General features: G+C 47.3%; 1 protein-coding gene across 3 annotated transcripts in view; it reads right to left on the bottom strand.

The window, feature by feature from the left end:
* The window catches only part of LOC144798280 (uncharacterized), a 2,046,403-nt gene that overhangs the window by 1,055,835 nt on the left and 972,398 nt on the right, over nucleotides 1-18,170 (bottom strand). The window lies entirely within an intron of this gene.

Genomic DNA, 18,170 nt, shown 5'->3' with positions numbered 1-18,170 from the left:
CCTGCCACCAGTGTCTGTAGATTTTTGAGAACTGCACTCACTTCACAGAGACTTACATGCAGACAGGCTTAAAGCAAGGTAAATCTTTCACTGAAAAATAAACATTTTCAAAGCTGCAGCCTTTTAACTTTCGTTTTTTGTCTTCATTGCAATTTTATTAATTATACACAAAAATCCATCAGTGTTGTTCATAGTTCCAGATTACTGTTTCACAAACTGCACGAGAGAGTACAATTTCTATTGTCTTATTTTCAGTAGTTACAATCCCGGCACTCAAGTGTGTTGTAAAATAAAGCAACCCCACTAAAAGAGCCGAAGTGGGCTTCTGAAGTCTTTAATCGGTTGAAGAACTATTTCACGTTCTTTAACTATTGTGAAAGAGCCGGGACACAGCAGCAAATGCCCATTAAAACACATTTATATTACAATTCGAAATCATTACTTTTTTCCAGAACTAGTAGGAAAACCTATAGCTTTGACCTAAATATACATTTAGATACAAATGTTGACTGCATGCTTATGTCTGTGTGTTTTCATAGGCGGGTCCTTCACAGTCTAATGGCCTTCTTTTTCTTACAAAAAACCCTGCCCTTTATAAGATCACTGCTTGCGCATCATTTCTTTTAGTTACAAACAGGGATATTAGAATTGTGTGATTGTGCGGCCACTGCAATTTCCGCATAGTTATATGGTTATAGTGGATTTGCTGCATTTGCCACTTAATCCTTCACCTGCCACACAATCTGCTGAACTAAGCAAAAAAATTGTTTCTAGATCAGTCGGTTCAAACTTTACTAAAAATGCAGCGAAACGTGTTGCCCATAGTGGAAGGCCCTTTGCAAAGGTTGACTCGTCCCCTTTCTGTTGCTTGTTGCTATGTTCGAGTATTAAACTAATGCCCAGGCAGTGCGAACAAGTTTAAAAATTAAATGCTAATGAATTAATACAAAGTGTGCCACATCATGCAACATAATTTGCCTATTTATGCCGCATAATTACCTCAAACCTGCCGCAAAATTTGGCCCTCCCCTGCCAAATAATTCCAGTGGGCCTGGTTAAAAGTCTTCCAGGGGACTGATCTCTCCAGATCTCATGGTGTTCTTCTCCAAAGTAAATGACATATCATTGTACATTATCGGGCAGTATCCCTGCCTTTGAAATAAATGGTGCATAGCTACTTCTTGTAGTACCAGCTCCCATCATTACCGTTTGATGTAATTTTTAGGCCTTTTTGAAATTTAAATTAAGCTGCGTAATTTATAGAATTTCATGGTACACTTGTTATGCTGATATCCAGAAATTGTGCCATTTCAAATAACTACGTGCGATTTGTGGTAAACATTGACCACAAGGGCATGGGAATAATGTGAATGTCCAGAACGTACCTTCTGTTGCTTGTGCCACTAATGTATTTTTGTGCTATGTTTTTACCGCAAAAACTCTTTTCGTGCTCACATACAGCAGTAAATAATGGATTTGCAGTATCATCCTTACACCTTATTTCCCCTAATTTCCCTGACATTTGCATGATTCCGCACAAATTATGCAAATTTCACACACTATAATTTTACACATTTTACATCATCCTTTCTTGTAGATGTTGCCAGATTGATTCCCAAGCCTTCTCTGTTTCCCCCTCTTTTTTAGTATATATACACATATCACCCGACCGTTCCTCTGATAAGGCTTGGGCTGTGTACTGCCTATATGCTTTAGTCATAACTATATTATAATTTGAGTGCCCATCTCTCACAGCTACTGCTACACTCATAGGACTGCACCCCAAGACAAGATAAGAGCATCTCTCTTGTTACTTATCCATGAAGTCAAAACACTTCCGTATAGAATGATTATAAATACAACACTCTGTCAGGCACACACGCCCTTATGGTGTAGCATGTTACGTGTCCAAAAAGGTGCTCTGGCACCAGGGCTCGAGTCGGTGTAACACGCGGGTGGACGGCGTCCCCCACTTATTTTCCCGGGAACTTGATAACTACAAACTGCAACTGAGTGCAAGCCACCTTTCGTGACATCACTTCCTGTTGTGATGTCAGCGTACCCCCACTTCTTTTTTTTTAGGACTTGTGCCCTGTGTGGCACCCCACGTGAATCACTGTACAATACAATAGCAGCACCCAAATCCCTAATGTCAGTAGTAAACTGTTGTTGCCATTTCATCCTGAATCTGCCTGGCACCACTGTACCTGCTCCAGTAGTGATAGCTGTGTCCTTATGCTCCATACTTGGACTTTAGCTACAATGCAGAGGGCTATTCACCTCCTTGAGCTCAGGTGCCACAGTTCCTGCTGCAGTAATGACATATGTACCCCTCTACTCTGTCCTCGGAGCAGTTTGCTCTCTGATACTCATTTTTCTGGGCCCTGGTAGTAGGTTGCTTTGGGCTCTTCACACCCATACACCCTAATGTGACTCCATGCAAGCTGCATTCTCGTGCTGGGAGCAGTCTGTAAAAGGTTTGTCAAACATCTGAGCCCTGGTGCCACTTAACCTCCTCAATCCCTAAACATCTGAGCCCTGGTGCCACTTAACCTCCTCCACAATTGTCAAACATCTGAGCCCTGGTGCCACTTAACCTCCTCAATCCCTATCTCACAGATGAACTGAGTTTAAGAAAAGTGGTGTTTGGGTATTGCTTTTACATCAGTCACCATTAGCGACCTCTGACCCTGTCACCAGACAGGTCGCTCCCCTCACCGCAACGCAGCCCTCCTGTGTGACCTGTGATCCGCTTGTGCCGGACCGCCTACATCGCGGCTGAGTCGGTTTCTGCTGCTGTTTTTGGTTTGTTTCTTTAAGTGCCCATCCTTGTTTTCTGTACCCCTGTGCCCGCTGCCCCTGTGTCCCCTCTCCTTTTTCCCCCGCCGTTTTTTCTGCCGCTGCGTCCCTGTGGCCCCGCCCCCCTGCCCCCTATTGGCCACCCCGCTCCCACCTCCCAGCTGCTCCTCCCTCCCTCTGACCCTCATATGGAGACCGCGCAGCGGTCGCGCCGAAGGCGCGCCAAAGGCAAGCCCGTCTGCGCCTGTCCACGCCTGGACCGCACCCAGCGCCAGAACCCCTGGACGCCGCGCCCCCCGCAACGCCAGACTGCACTACGACTCCAACACCCTCCACGCACTTAACACCGGATGAGACCACCCCTGCTACCGGGCCATCCGAAGCGCACCCAAGGGCCCTTTGCCTGCCGGAACTGCAGATTCACCAGCATCCAGACCACCAGACCACCAACCAGAGAACTCAACCACCTCTGCTACATCCTCCTCAACACCCGCTCCGCTCGCAAGCACGCCATTGAACTCTGGGACCTCCTAGACTCTACCGCCCCAAAGTGGCCTTCTTGACAGAGACCTGGCTGAACGCCACCTCGGTACAAGACATCGCCATAGCCATCCCACAGTGCTACAAGATCACCCGCAGAGACCGCACCAACAGAGTTGGAGGGGGAATCGCCATCATCCACAAGGACACCCTCAGAGTCTTGACCAACACCGACGACACCCTCACCACTGCCGAGCACATGCACTTCCAGATCCACACCGACCCCAACACGACCCTCCGAGGAACACTCGTCTACAGACCACCCAGGCCAAGACCACAGTTCAGCGACACCATCGCCGACCTAGTCATCACCCACGCCCTCGCGTCCACGGACTACATCCTCCTTGGGGACCTGAACTTTCACCTCGAGAATAACAACAACGCCAACTCCACCGCCCTGATAGACAACCTCGCCAACCTCGGACTCAAACAGCTCGTGACAACACCCACCCACGCCGCCGGACATACGCTGGACCCCATCTTCTCCACAAGCCCCCACGTCTCCTTCAACCACACCACCGAACCCCACTGGACCGACCACAGATGCGTCCACTTCACCTTCAAGAAACCCACCACACACCACCGCACCCAACAGCTGCCACGCCGCTGCTGGGGCAAGGTCACCAAGGACCAACTGACTACCACCTTCACCCTGAGACCACCCGCCGATCCCACCGACACAGACACCGCCGCGACCAACCTCAAACAGTGGATCAATGACTGCGCCAACACCCTCGCCCCTCTCAAGACCTCCACAACCAACCACACCAACAAGAAAGCCGCCTGGTTCACCGAAGACCTCCGGACATCCAAATGCACCTGCCGGAAACTGGAGAAGAAATGGCTCCAAGACCGAAAACCAGACAGCCACACAGCCCACAAAAACGCCACCCGCAGACACCACCAACTCATCAGGACCACCAAGAGGACCGCCTTCAAGGACCGCCTAGACAACAACGCACACAACACCAAAGAGCTCTTCAGCATCGTGAAAGAACTCTCCAACCCCAGCTCCAACACCAACGACATACCACCATCACAAGACCTGTGACTCCCTGGCCATCTTCTTTCACCACAAGATCACCGACATCCATGACAGCTTCAACTCCGAGACCCACCACCAAGTCCACCACCCCCGTGACCACAACCCGCAACAGCCGCCTGCCCGCCTGGTCCAACGTCAGCGACGAAGACACCATCAAAACCATGAACTCCATCCACTCCGGATCCCCATCCGACCCCTGCCCTCACCACGTCTTCAACAAAGCCAGCACAACCATCGCGCCCCACCTCCGGAAAACAATCAACAATTACTTCGAGACAGCAACCTTCGCGGAAAGCTGCAAGCATGCAGAGATCAACGCCCTTCTGAAGAAGCCCAAGGCGGACCCCAAGGACCTCAAGAACTTCCGGCCCATCTCTCTGCTCCCGTTCCCGGCGAAAGTTACAGAGAAGATTGTCAACAAACAGCTAACCCGCTACCTAGAAGACAACAACATCCTGGACCCTTTCCAATCCAGTTTTCGCAGCAACCACAGCACCGAGACCGCCCTCATCGCCGCCACTGATGACATCAGGATCCTGATGGACAAAGGAGAAACAGCCACCCTCATCCTCCTGGACCCATCAGCAGCCTTTGACACAGTCTGCCACCGCACCCTATCAGCACACCTCCATGACGCCGGAATTCAAGAGAAGGCCCTGACCTGGACCACATCCTTCCTCTCCGGCAGAACCCAGAGCGTCCGCATCCCAACCTTCCGCTCAAAAACCACCGAGATCATCTGCTGCGTCCCACAGGGATCCTCCCTCAGCCCGACGCTGTTCAATATCTACATGGCACCGCTCGCCCACGTCGCACGACAACATAACCTCAACATCATCTCCTACGCCGACGACACCCAGCTGATCATATCCCTCACCGAAGACCCCCACACCGCCAAAGCCAACCTCCACAGAGGAATGAAGGCCGTAGCCGACTGGATGAAGGACAGCAGACTGAAGCTGAATTCAGACAAGTCCTCATTCTCGGACCCACCCCATCAGCCTGGGACGACTCTTGGTGGCCCACATCACTAGGCACTGCCCCGGAACCCACAGACCACGCACGCAACCTGGGGGTCATCCTCGACTCCACCTTCTCCATGACCAGGCAAGTCAACGCTGTCTCTGCATCCTGCTTCAACACCCTCCGAATGCTCTGCAGGATCTTCAAATGGATCCCTCCCGACACGAGAAAAACCGTCACCACCAGCAGACTCGACTACGGGAACGCCCTCTACTCAGGAACAACAACCAAGCTCCTGAGACGACTACAACGAATCAAGAACACCTCGGCACGTCTGATCCTCGACGTCCCCCGACGCAGCCACATCACACCCCACCTGAGAGGCCTGCACTGGCTCCCCGTCAACAAGAGATTCACCTTCAAACTCCTCATCCACGCACACAAAGCACTACACAACACCGGACCTACATACCTCAACAACCGACTCAGCTTCCACATCCCCAACCAAAGCCTCCGCTCAGCCAGCCTCGCCCTCGCCACAGGTCCTCGTATCCGAAAAACCACAGCCGGCGGCCGATCCTTCTCCTACCTCGCCGCCAAGACCTAGGAACACTCTCCCTATCAGCCTACGACAGACTCAGGACCTGCTCACCTTCAGAAGACCTCTCAAAACCTGGCTCTTCGATCAGTAGCGCCCCCTCCCCCACCAGCGCCTTAAGACCCCCACGGGTATGTAGCGCGCTTTAGAAATGCATTGATTGATTGATTGATTAATTAGATTATCATTGAAAGTTTGCATGGCAGATCATGGGGTGGTTTCACTGACATTCTTCTCCTTGTAACTGAATATACCCTCACAGATGTCCCGATCAAATTTGGTGTACGTAAAAGTTGTGTAATTGGTTTTCCTGAAACTACACATAATTATACAATATGCAAATCCATCATTTAGCATTATATTTTAGTGCAAAATGCTTCTTCGTGCAAAAAATAAAAGTTCCCCGAACAACAACTGCTGGCGCTCTAGTTGTTTGACAAGCTCCCATGTACACATAATATGATTTTGGTATGAAAGGGGTATAATTACATGGTGTGGTATTATGAAGTAATTTCAGACATGAATTTCACATAAGTATAACTTGAAATTCCCAAAAATATGGGAAATTACACCAGCGAACTGAAAATTTCACCAAGGCCTAGAGTAAAATAAAAAAGATGCAATTACAGACATCAGGAACATTCTCTTATGCCAAGATTCATTCAAAGAGGATGAGTAGGAGGCTGAGGTTAGGTTGCAGTCCTGCATCATGGAATCTTACTTCCTAGATAGTACTACAAGGAATGAAGATTCATCCCTCGATTTGTAGACCAAGATGTAAATTCAGGGCCTGAAACGCATGAGTTAGTAAATATTTTAGAAATTAAGGGCCTTATTTATGAAAGCCTTGCGCCACCGGTGCGTGACTTTTTCCCATGTTAAAAGTGACGCACCGGCGGCGCAAGTCCTTCATAAATAAGGCCGTAAGAGCCTTATTACAATGAGGTTCAGCCGCAACCAACTGCTTGTCGGTTGCGGTCCAAACCGCATCGATTGCTGCGGTCCAACTGAAGCATTATAACTCCAAATAAAATAAAAGTACGGAAAGTGTTACACTTGAAAGATATTATATTTACTGCTCCTACTCAACATAAACAAACTCATTGAAAATATTAGACTTCAGACTCCAGTCTGAGCAACAGTACAGAAAGGTTTGGAATTCGCAAAGGTTAGACTTCCTATTCCTACTCTTATTTAAGCAGCACAAGGAAAAATATTGGACCTCAGGGAGGCTACATTTACTATTTCTCTGCAATCTAAGCAGCAGTATGGAAAGTATTGGATGTCAGAAGGGTTGGAATTAGTATCCCAACTCTGATCTAGGCAACAGTAGAGTTACTCTTTCCACTCCAGTCTAAGCAACTGTAGGGAAAGTGTTGGACTTGGACAGGCCAGATTTGCTACTCCCACTTCTATTTAAGTGACAGTAGGGAAAGTCTTAGACTGCAGAGCGGTTCCGTTTACTATTTCTACTTCAGTCCAAGCACCAGTAGGGAAGGTGTTGAACTTCAGAGCAGTCAAATCTACTGCTCCCATTCCACCCTAAGCAAAAGTAGGAAAACTGTTAAATTTTGGAGGGGTTAGATTACTATTCCCACTGCAATGTAAGCAAAGCTGGGAAAGTGTTGGACTTCAGAGGAATTAGATTTACTAGTCCCATCCCTATATATATATACAACAGAAGGAAAAGCATTGGTCTTTAAAGGGTTAGATTTAATACTCTCACTCCATCCTAAGTATCAGTATAAAAAGCGTTGGACTTTGAAAGGGTTAATTTTACTATCCCCGCTCTAATTCAGCAACAATAAGGAAAGCATTGGAATTGGATTGGCTAAATATACTATTCCCACTCCAATCTGTGCAACATTAGGGAAAGTGTTGGACTTCAGGAAGGTTACATATACCAATCCTACAGTCATTAAATATCTAAAAACATAAAAGGATTAACCATATTTAAAGTAAAAAAAATATTTTGTATCAATTTAAATAAGATGCTAAATGTATCATAAATATACAAAAAATGTATGAACAAATGAAATATTGAAATAAACAGAATTCGCTTCTCTAGCTACTACTGAAAAAAAATATATAAATTGAATTATAAATATTAAAATAATAAAATGTAAATTAAAATAAATAAAAAGAAACATAAAAATGATAAATAAAATATGCACTATGTTTATAAATATTACTAATTATTTCTTACATGTGGGCTGATTACGATGTTGCTCATAAAGCCTCTGAAGTTAGGTCGGTGGATTTACGTCCGACATCGTTGGTTTCAAGTCCGGTCGGCTGATTCCGATAATCGGTCAGAATCAAAACCTGCCAGTCATTCTGGCTGGCTTTCAACGGGCTCAAGGAGCCTGTCGGCCACTTGGAACCGTCCTTTAATTCATATGGATGGAGGTTTAAGCCACCTGGATTACAATGCAAGGTTTACAGCTCAGTTTCCAAGCCAACCTTTCCCAAATAGAAACCCTGTTGGAAAGCCTATTTGGGGTCCTCTAGCAGGCCTGCTTTCCCTTGCTGCCTCCGGTTGTGGGCCGAGGGGGCAGATATGGTGCCCCACTGATAATCCCTGCACAACATGACAGGCACCTTGAGGTGCCTGCCCCGGGATGTAGGGATTAACACAATCTCCCATTTATCTATGGGGGCTTGTGTTACGACCAGTGTATGCCCATAACACTAGCTCCCATAGTGGAATCGAAGAATGAGACCACACCATGTGCAATCGCATCATAATTAGACGGTCCTGATCGGTCCACTTTCCACCATGTGTCACGCGGAGGAAACTCCGACCGACATCGTAATAGGCCCCTAAGTCTAAGTAAAACAACATTTTCCATATTAAATAATCAAGGAAATGATTATATAATGATTTATACATTTTAATATTTACATAATCTAAAAAATAAAGAAAACTATTTTAAGTTAAGTAATTTCCACATTTAAACCCCCTAAAATGAAAGAAAAATTAAATATTTTTAACATTTACATAATAAGCAATAAAATATTTAATTTACTTTATATCCCTTAACATTAAAAAACAATTCTGTAAAACATATTTAACTTCCCACCACATTCCCCTACAAACCCAAAGTCCTGCTAGTAAATTATAAACAACTAATTACATTAGAAAAAATTAATTAATCGATGAAAATTACAAACTACATTTAAAAATTTGACAATATAATACTAATATTATTAGTATATACATATTTATTTAATTAAAACCAATGTTTATTACACCTACATCAAAGTACAGAATATTAATTACAACACTTTTCTTCCTAACGATATTGTATTCAATAAAACCTACATTCTCACTTTTGATATTCTGTTCCACTATATTTTTGCAGAGGTGAGATTTTTTTCTACATTTGCGCAAAGGACAGCTAGCCCCATTCTGGAAAAACCACGTACAGAATTTGTGCTTCCAAGCACAAAAAATGTTTTTAGTTTGTTAAATAAGGTTCATGTACATATATAGGTATTTATGTACATATATATAGGTAGAGTGTGAGCCTGGGTAGCTAGAAAGAGCCCCAAGAGCAGGTAGGATAAATAATTGAGAGAAATGGGAGCTTTATGAAGGAAGTAAGGGGTAAGGGGGACGGTGGCAGCTTTCCTTGAACCCGCTTGGCGCCAATTTTAGAGCATTACCGCTCGTCATTATTTTAAACTGCTGAACTGTAGAAAGCAGCTCCGTGAGCCTGTGACTAATTTTATTTTGTGATTGCACTGCACTTGGGAAAGTATTGCCTATGTGTGTCATAACTGAATACTAGTTTGCACATTGTTTAAAAATACCACTTACCCACACGCACTGAGGGACCAGCTCTTGTTAATAGTCGATCTGTGCCTGTCCGACCCTCCAGCCAATCACGGGTGCGGAAGGCGGGGCAGAGCCAGGAACATCGTGGGAGGCGAGCGGTTAGCGCTCTAGCTCTCCCAAACTCAAGGGCCATAAAGCAACTCGTCGGTCCAACGCGCAGTGTTGACGCGCAGTGTGGCGCCTAAGCCTGCGCCTAAGACGAGCCAAAGACCCGCCCGTCTGCGCCCGTCCGCGACAGGACGGGGCTAGGGGCAGGGGGCCATGGCGGTCTGTACCCTCCCAGCAGAGATGGGTCATGGCACTACTCAGTTTTATTCACGCCAGACTCTTATGGAAATAGGCAGGTACGTTACCACACTGTGCCCCCACCGGACTTGCTCCAGTGTGGGAGGACCTTTCACCTGTTTGGGGTGTCACACGCAATTTTCCAGCACCGCGGTAATCACTCCCGGTCATCTAAAGTGTGCCACATCAGCTCAGAGTACCAATCCTGTAACACTGAACACCAATGCCCCTAATGATCCGCCCCTAACATGTAAAAACCTTTTGTGCAATGTCCGCTCCCTTGTCTCTCATGCTACACAGGTTTGGGACCTCATTACAACTGAGAGACCTCATCTGTGTTTCCTAACGGAGACCTGGCTTAAGCCTCATACAGTCCCAGCCATAACGTTGGGGGTACCAACAGGGTACAAAATAGTAAGGTTGGATCGCCCGATTAAAACGGGAGGAGGGCTAGCTATTGTGTTCAAACAAGAGATGGAGGTTGCAGTCATTGAAACTGTGTGTACCCCAGAAATGGAGCTCATGATTTTTACGATCAACCCTACTTCTAGGGAAACCAGGAAGGGTGCACTTGTGTATCGACCTCCTGGCTCGTGTGGGACCTTTTCCATTAAACTAATGGAAATTTTGGCACCCCACATGCAAGCTAACTCTGAGTTCATTCTGGTGGGGGATTTCAATATCCACAGTGAGATCACCACGTGCACCGATGCACAGATTGTGTTAACAGACCTGGCCACACTTGGACTTAATAAAAAGAATCAGGGGCCGACCCGTTCTGCGGGCCATACTCTTGACCTAGTGCTCTGTAACTCAATAGCTATTAACTGTCTTACCCCCAATCAAGTTGATTGGACAGACCATTCAGTTATTATGTTTTACACTCGTTCCAACTATAAAGTTAAAGCTATCCATAGGACGATGGCCAATGTTAGAAGGCCCTGGAACAAATTAATCCCTGCAGACTTCAGGGCAAATTACTCTGAACCCAAATGGGAAGCATACGGTGAAAACGTCACTTTAGCCCTAAACGCATTTAGTGACGCTGCATTAACAACTATTAATCATGTGGTCCCGCCGAGAACTTATAAACCCCGACCGGCCCCAAAACAAGAAGTCTGGTTCACTGGGGATCTCAGACAGCAAAAAAGACCATGAGAAAGTTAGAGAAAAAATGGAGAGTCACACACAAGGCAGATGATAAGGAGGACTTTAGGAGGTCGTTTAAAAATTACCATAAAGCTATCCGAGCTGCCAGGAAACAACATATAGCAGTTCAATTATCAGCTGCTGGTTCTAATGTAAAAACCCTGTATAAAATTCTACAGACGTTCACCAAGCCCACTGCCTGTGATACCGATGGGATCGAATCCCAAGAACTCTGTGATAACATTTCACAGTTTTTCGTCCGGAAAATCGACGCCATCTATAATAAGATACTAGCGTCAAACTCCCTCTCTAATAATCCAGTAACAACTGACTGTCGAATCCAGTTACATACTATGACTACAGATAATGAGGCTAAGAAGCTTACCGCTTTCCCACCCATCTCTATTGAGGAGTTGACTGCTCTTGTCACGCAAACAAAGAGTGGGTGCCCGACTGACATCATCCCAGCACGTATTATGCCACTTCTGCTGGATGATCTGGGGGCTGGAATACGGTATGTAGTCAATTTGTCCTTGTGTACTGGGGAAGTCCCTTTAGACTGGAAACAGGCTCTTGTGAGACCTCTGCGTAAAAACAACTCGATCCCCTGGTCGGATTTGACAAATCTGAGACCGATCTCTCTTCTCCCTTTTATAGGGAAGCTTGCTGAGAGACATGTGAATCAGTATTTGTCAAAATTTATTGAACACGCGGGTGGACTCGATCCCTCCCAGTCGGGTTTCAGGCCCAGGCACAGTACTGAGACCGCCTTGCTGTCCGTCGCTGACAATCTTCAGATGCTACAGGACAAGGGCTATTCCGTTGTCCTGGTGCTTCTAGATTTGTCAGCGGCGTTTGACACAGTGTCACACGACATCATGACCTCCAGACTAGTTGACATCGGTCTGGAAGGCAAGGCCTTGGCCTGGCTAAGGAGCTTCTTCAGCAAACGCACCCAGAGAGTCATCTTGGGACCATACCAATCAGAGGTGGTGGCGATCTCAAAGGGGGTAACACAGGGCTCCTGTTTGAGCCCTACGTTATTTAATATCTACGTGGCACCCCTAGCTAACATCATGAGATCCCACGGGTTCATTCCAGTATCATACGCGGATGACACCCAACTCCTCTTCCCTTTTAAAACAATGACTCCCGAGGTGCGTGACTCCTTCGCCCGGGGGATGAAGTAGGTGGCACGTTGGATGGCAGCTAACTTCCTGCAGTGCAACGTCTCCAAGACCGAGGTTATGCTCTTCGGAGAGGCCAAACGCTTATGGACTCCGGACTGGTGGCCTCAAGATCTTGGCCCCGTCCCTGAGCCCAAAACAGTGGTAAAAGATCTGGGAGTGAAACTGGATCATGAGCTTACCCTAACACAACAAACTAATCAAGTGGTGGGCTCATGTTTTCATGTTATTGGGCTTCTCAGGAGAGTATTCCCTCTACTACCGGATACCACCAGGAGAACGTTGGTCCAGTCACTAGTGTTAAGCAGGCTGGACTACTGCAATGGTTTAATGCTGGCTGCCAATGAGGGCATCTTTGCTAGATTGCAGGTTGTGCAAAACACGGCTGCACGACTAGTCCTAAATGTCCCGCCTCGTACTCCCTCAAAACCGTTGCTGGCCAAACTGCACTGGCTTCCAGTAAAGCAGAGGGTGATGTTTAAGATCTGCTGTGTCATCCACAAATGCCTGATTGGAAAAGGTCCTGGTTACCTCACTGAAAAATTCATCCCTTATGTGCCGTCTAGAAACCTGAGATCAGGAGATCAGGAATTGCTATGTGTTCCCAGGGCCATGAAGGCAAGAAAGGGGGGAAGGGCCCTATCGGTAGCTGGCCCAAAGTTGTGGAACCAACTCCCGAAGGAAATTAGAGTATGTAGGGAACATTTCCCTTTTAGAAAAAAACTCAAAACGTTCCTCTTTAATTTCTAGTTGGCCTCTCGCCTATTTACTAAATTATGACTAGTTTCTGTTCTTTAGTTGCTGCCAAAGGCGCGGAGATACTCCTTCGGGAGTAGATTCACAGCGCCATACAAACATGCAAATAAATAAATAAATAAAGTACCATTACATTCTTGAATTATTGAGACGAAATTATAAAGATGTGCCAGTTCCTAAATCTTTTTCTCTATTTCTCTATTGTAATGATCCTAAAAGGTCAGATCGAATCAGCATGGGGAGTTTGTTGCAATCAGAATTACAGTTTTATCTTCCTGATGGAGACTAGATTTCATAAGATGGTGGCTAGAAAAGAGAATGAGCACTCAGATATTTGGATTTTTAAGGAAGTGTGAATCTTCCTGAAGGGACACAGTTTAAATCAGTTAATGCTTCGTTTTAGTTGGGATTAATAGATATGGAATAATTCCAGTCTATCTCTGGTGTTGGCTTAAGCACCACTATTATCACATCACATCATCTCATGTGCATATATAAAGTACACATTCACACCTACGGGTATCTTGGTATTGAGTACCATATGTTTATTGTTATCCAAGTAAATGGTAATTATTATATGTACCTTTCAAGTATGGAAGACTGAGTAGAAGCACAAGGATTCAAACATGTGAGAGAGAGGTGCAACACATATCCCACAAGAGGATTCATTAGTTTAATAAGCCACCAGACTAAAATAATCCATATGGATTCTTCAACTTACCTATCATAACACATCAAAGTGGAGACTTGAGCATGACTATAATCACACACTATCTCTGTGGGGACCTGGACAACCCTATAAACACACATTATATCTGTGGGAACCTGAGCAAATTCCGGCCCGGAGGCAGAGCTCCCGGCTTGCGGGCGGAGCTTCCGGCCCGGAGGCGGAGCTTCCGGCCCAGAGGCGGAGCTTCCGGCCCGGAGTCGGAGCTTGCGGCCCAGAGTTGGAGATTTCACATTGGCAAAAATCCCCACCTCCGATCCGGAAGCTCCGCCTCCAAGCCCCTAGCCCCGCCTCTGGGCCGGAAGCTCCGCCTCCGGGCCGCAAGCTCCGCCCCCAAGCCGGAAGCTCCGCCTCCGGCCCGGAATTTACGGCCCGAGTTCGGACTTAGAGTTAGTAGTCTTAAATCTATTCTGTGAATACCGAAAGTAGTAAGTTTATTCTGTGAATCCCGAAAGTAGTAAGTTCACTCTGTGAATCCCGAAAGTAGTAAGTGCATTCTGTGAATACCAAATAGTAGTAAGTTTAGTCTTAAGTTCATTCTGTGAATCAGGCCCCTAGTGTCTAAGTTGTCTAGTGCCTTCATTGAGTGTGTGAGGTGTTTGAAATTAGTGTGTTTGTGTATCAGGAGTCAGTGGAGCTTCCTGAGGTGTGGAGTGATGTGAGGACTATGTGGGATGTTGTGGATGAGTAAGACTACTGAGTTCTGAATGGTTTCTAGTCTTCTATTGGGTCGCTTTGTGATCAGAGTAGAGGCTGTTCCGGTAGCCTAACTTGCTAGTGACCAATTTTCTAGTGTTGATTAGGAGCAATTTTGAAGATCCTCCTCAGCATTTCCAGAGTGTGGTGATGGTGCTGACTTGTGCATTTATGTCCAGTTTGCTGCTGAAGATTTTGAGGTGCCTGGTATAGGTGCTGGGTGTGGTTGTGGGTCCGAGCTTGTCACCAGTTGGAGTCCTATGACGAAGTTTATGGAGAAGTGGGGGGAGAGGAGTTGGCCTAACGGCTAGGGCGGTCAACCTTGAATCTGGGGAACTGGGTTGGGGTCTCAGCAACGACGCTGTACATCCTGTGATTCTGGGCAAATCACTTAATCTCCTCATGCCTAACCAAACAAAAATGAATGTGTGTCCTCATGTAACGTAACTGTTGCTATGTAAAGCGCTCTGATACCCGATTCGGGCCAAGTTTGCGCTATATAAAACTCTGCCAAAAAAAAGTGTTCTTGACGAAAATCCCTAGTTCTATCTTATCAGTGTTAAGATTGAGACAGTTTACTCTCATTCATTTAGCAACTTTGGTCGTGCAGGCGGTCAACTTAACTCTGTTGGGTCTCTTGTCTGAGAGGGAGAGTATGTGTTGTGTGTACTCGGCCAGTGATGGTTGGTGACATTTAAAAGTAGCATTTTGTAAACGTTGGCTATGATTTTTATGTAGGGAGCGAAGTGAGCAAGCTTAATTGACAAACATGAAGTTTGGGAGATCCTCCCGAGAATAAAAAAGAAAACAATTAGCAAATGGCGCAAACCAATTTAGTGAGAAAGCAAGGTTTATAAAGCAGTGGAAACGTATAGTCTTAAAATATTAAAGAAATGGAAAATGTCCCCGTATCTAACTGCATTAACATGCTCAACAGTGCTTGTAATGTGAAAATTGTACAGCGCTACAACTTTAGGCCAAGCGCCTTGCATCACATGCAGTATCAACTTGGAAGAAAATGCTCTAACTAGGTTTTGGGAAGCACCCACACCTGCTGGCTGCAATCAGTCATATGGAAATATGTGCAGACAGGTTTGAAAGTGGGATGAAAAAAGTCTCTAAAAAGGTAAATGTAAAATACATTTCTCTTTTCAATAGTGTGTTACTCGACCAGCATTTTGGTTTCTTTATGAGATGTTACAGTATCCTTATATAGAACACAACAACTGACATACACCTAAAACCGGCCAGTACTATTTTCTTTGTCAATGGTTGTTAGTTGTTTAAGATAAATGAGTACCAGCAATAATTTGTAATAAATAATTAACATCGGAAATGTTTACATTCTGAAATTGTAAAACTGTGAATTAAATATTATTGATGCTGTTGAAGGAGCATATGACACTTCTTATAAACGTGAGGGAAGAATAGTCCTGTTCAAAGCATCCCTGTGCTCAGATTCTAAATGGATCTCTTGGCTGCATTTTTAGGTTTCGCTGGAGGGCGGAGCTCTTAGCTCCGCCTCCAGAGAAATCTCTTGATTTCCAGTAAGGAGAATGGAATACGCCCCCCTGTCCCATTGGCTAGCTCCATAAATGGAGGCTAGCCATTGGAACAGAGATCTGTCCGTCAAGGCCGGACCAGATTCGGGGGCGTTCCCGAGATTTTTTCCCAGGGCGGAGTTACGTTTTTTCCCGTTCCCTCCCCTTTCACTGATGCGCTGTCCCCTCGCTGTCCTGTGCACGTTTCCCGCCGTCCGTGTCCTCTCCCGCCCCCTCCCGCCGTCCGTGTCCTCTCCCGCCCCCTCCCGCCGTCCGTGTCCACTCCCGCCCCCTCCCGCCGTCCGTGTCCACTCCCGCCCCCTCCCGCCGTCCGTGTCCACTCCCGCCCCGATTGATGGTGATCTAGAGCCGGTGCCCACCCGGCATTTGCCCGTAAAAATCAGCCCCCGCCTGCCTACCTAAGGAGAAGGGCCGCTGCGCTGCCTGCAGCGACCCGGAAGTGGTTGGCCGGCCGGCCAATCCCAGCGCGGCCGGCCGGAAGTGCCCGCCCCCGCAGCCCGGGGGGAAGAAAGTCACACCTCAGACGTGAGGGACGGAGCTCTTGACCTGGGAGAGGCTGGTGAGTGTTCGCATTAGTTTATCTGAATGACTCCTCTCTCCCCCTTTTAAGCGGGATTGTTGTGTGTTGTGCACATGTGTTTGGTATATCGGGTAGTTTGGCGTAATTTCAGTTCCATCAAGCTGAGACAGCAGCGACGGCGGCTCCTCTAAGGGCTCCAGGCGGAAGTGATGAACGTTGCAAGGGTCTGTGGGGGTCCTGATGAGATGCTGTACACCGCTGGCAGACGCAGGAAGCGACCGCGGGACACCACTCCCCACCGGGGACCGTCGCAGGTCGCCGTGACGTGGCTGTAGGACTAGGCCCCCTCCGGACCCCTGGCGGGGCAGGATGTAAATATCGGCAGTCCCCCAGCGGACAAGATGAGGTGACAGAGGCGCCGGGGCAGAATGGGGTATATATGTTGGCACCTTCTGCCACCCAGACCCTCAACAGGGCAGTGTGGAGTAGGCATAGGTCCCCCCACCAACTCTGATCCTCGGCAGGGCAGACTGTGGTAGAGAAGGCTTATTCTGCCACCCAATTCTCGACAGGGTAGAGCGGAGTAACTGTAACTACTTTCTGCCACCCTCATGGCAGAGGGGATTAGATATGGGCACTTCCTGCTCCCACGGCCCTCAAGCAGGGCCGAATGATGTATGTATTAGTATATACATATAGGCACTGCTTCCCACTCCAGGCCCTCTGCAGGGCAAACTGGCAGATAGACACTCTCTTCCACCCCAGATCCTTTGCAGGGTAGAGTGGGGCAGACGCAGGCACCACCTCTCATCCCAGGCCCTCCGCAGGGCAGAGTGGGACAGACGAAGGCACCACCTCTCATCTCAGGCTCTCTGCAGGGCAGAGTGGGGCAGACGAAGGCACCACCTCAGATCCCAGGCTCTCTGCAGGGCAGAGTGGGACAGACGAAGGCACCACCTCTCATCTCAGGCTCTCTGCAGGGCAGAGTGGGGTAGACGCAGGCACCACCTCTCATCCTAGGCTCTCTGCAGGGCAGAGTGGGGCAGACGAAGGCACCACCTCTCATCCCAGGCTCTCTGCAGGGCAGAGTGGGGCAGACGCAGGCACCACCTCTCATCCCAGGCTCTCTGCAGGGCAGAGTGGGGTAGATACAGACATGCCTCCCACCCAGACCATCGGCAGCACAGACTGGAGTAACTACTGCACTACAGACATCCCTTCCCTGCCAGTGTCGGAATGGGAGAGAAAGTAGGCCCAGGCATCAAAATACAAGTGGCTCCATTAGCGATTTAGATATATGAAAAGCGGCCCATGTTTACACATTGGTCAGTTTTGAGCATTTAAAGACACTTGTAAACGTGTTTTGCAAGGTAGGAGCGTGAGCTTGCTGCAGGGAATGTGAAGTGAAAAGTCGTGGTCCAGGAGCTGGTTTAAGGTGAGTTTATTCAAGGAGCACAGCAGTACAAGTACCAACCATCCTGCCTCAGCAACCGCCAGGATCA

Source organism: Lissotriton helveticus, chromosome 12, assembly GCF_964261635.1.
Source record: "Lissotriton helveticus chromosome 12, aLisHel1.1, whole genome shotgun sequence".
Lineage (NCBI taxonomy): Eukaryota > Metazoa > Chordata > Amphibia > Caudata > Salamandridae > Lissotriton > Lissotriton helveticus.
Note: the sequence above shows the minus strand (reverse complement) of the source record. Positions and strands in the feature narration are given on the sequence as shown.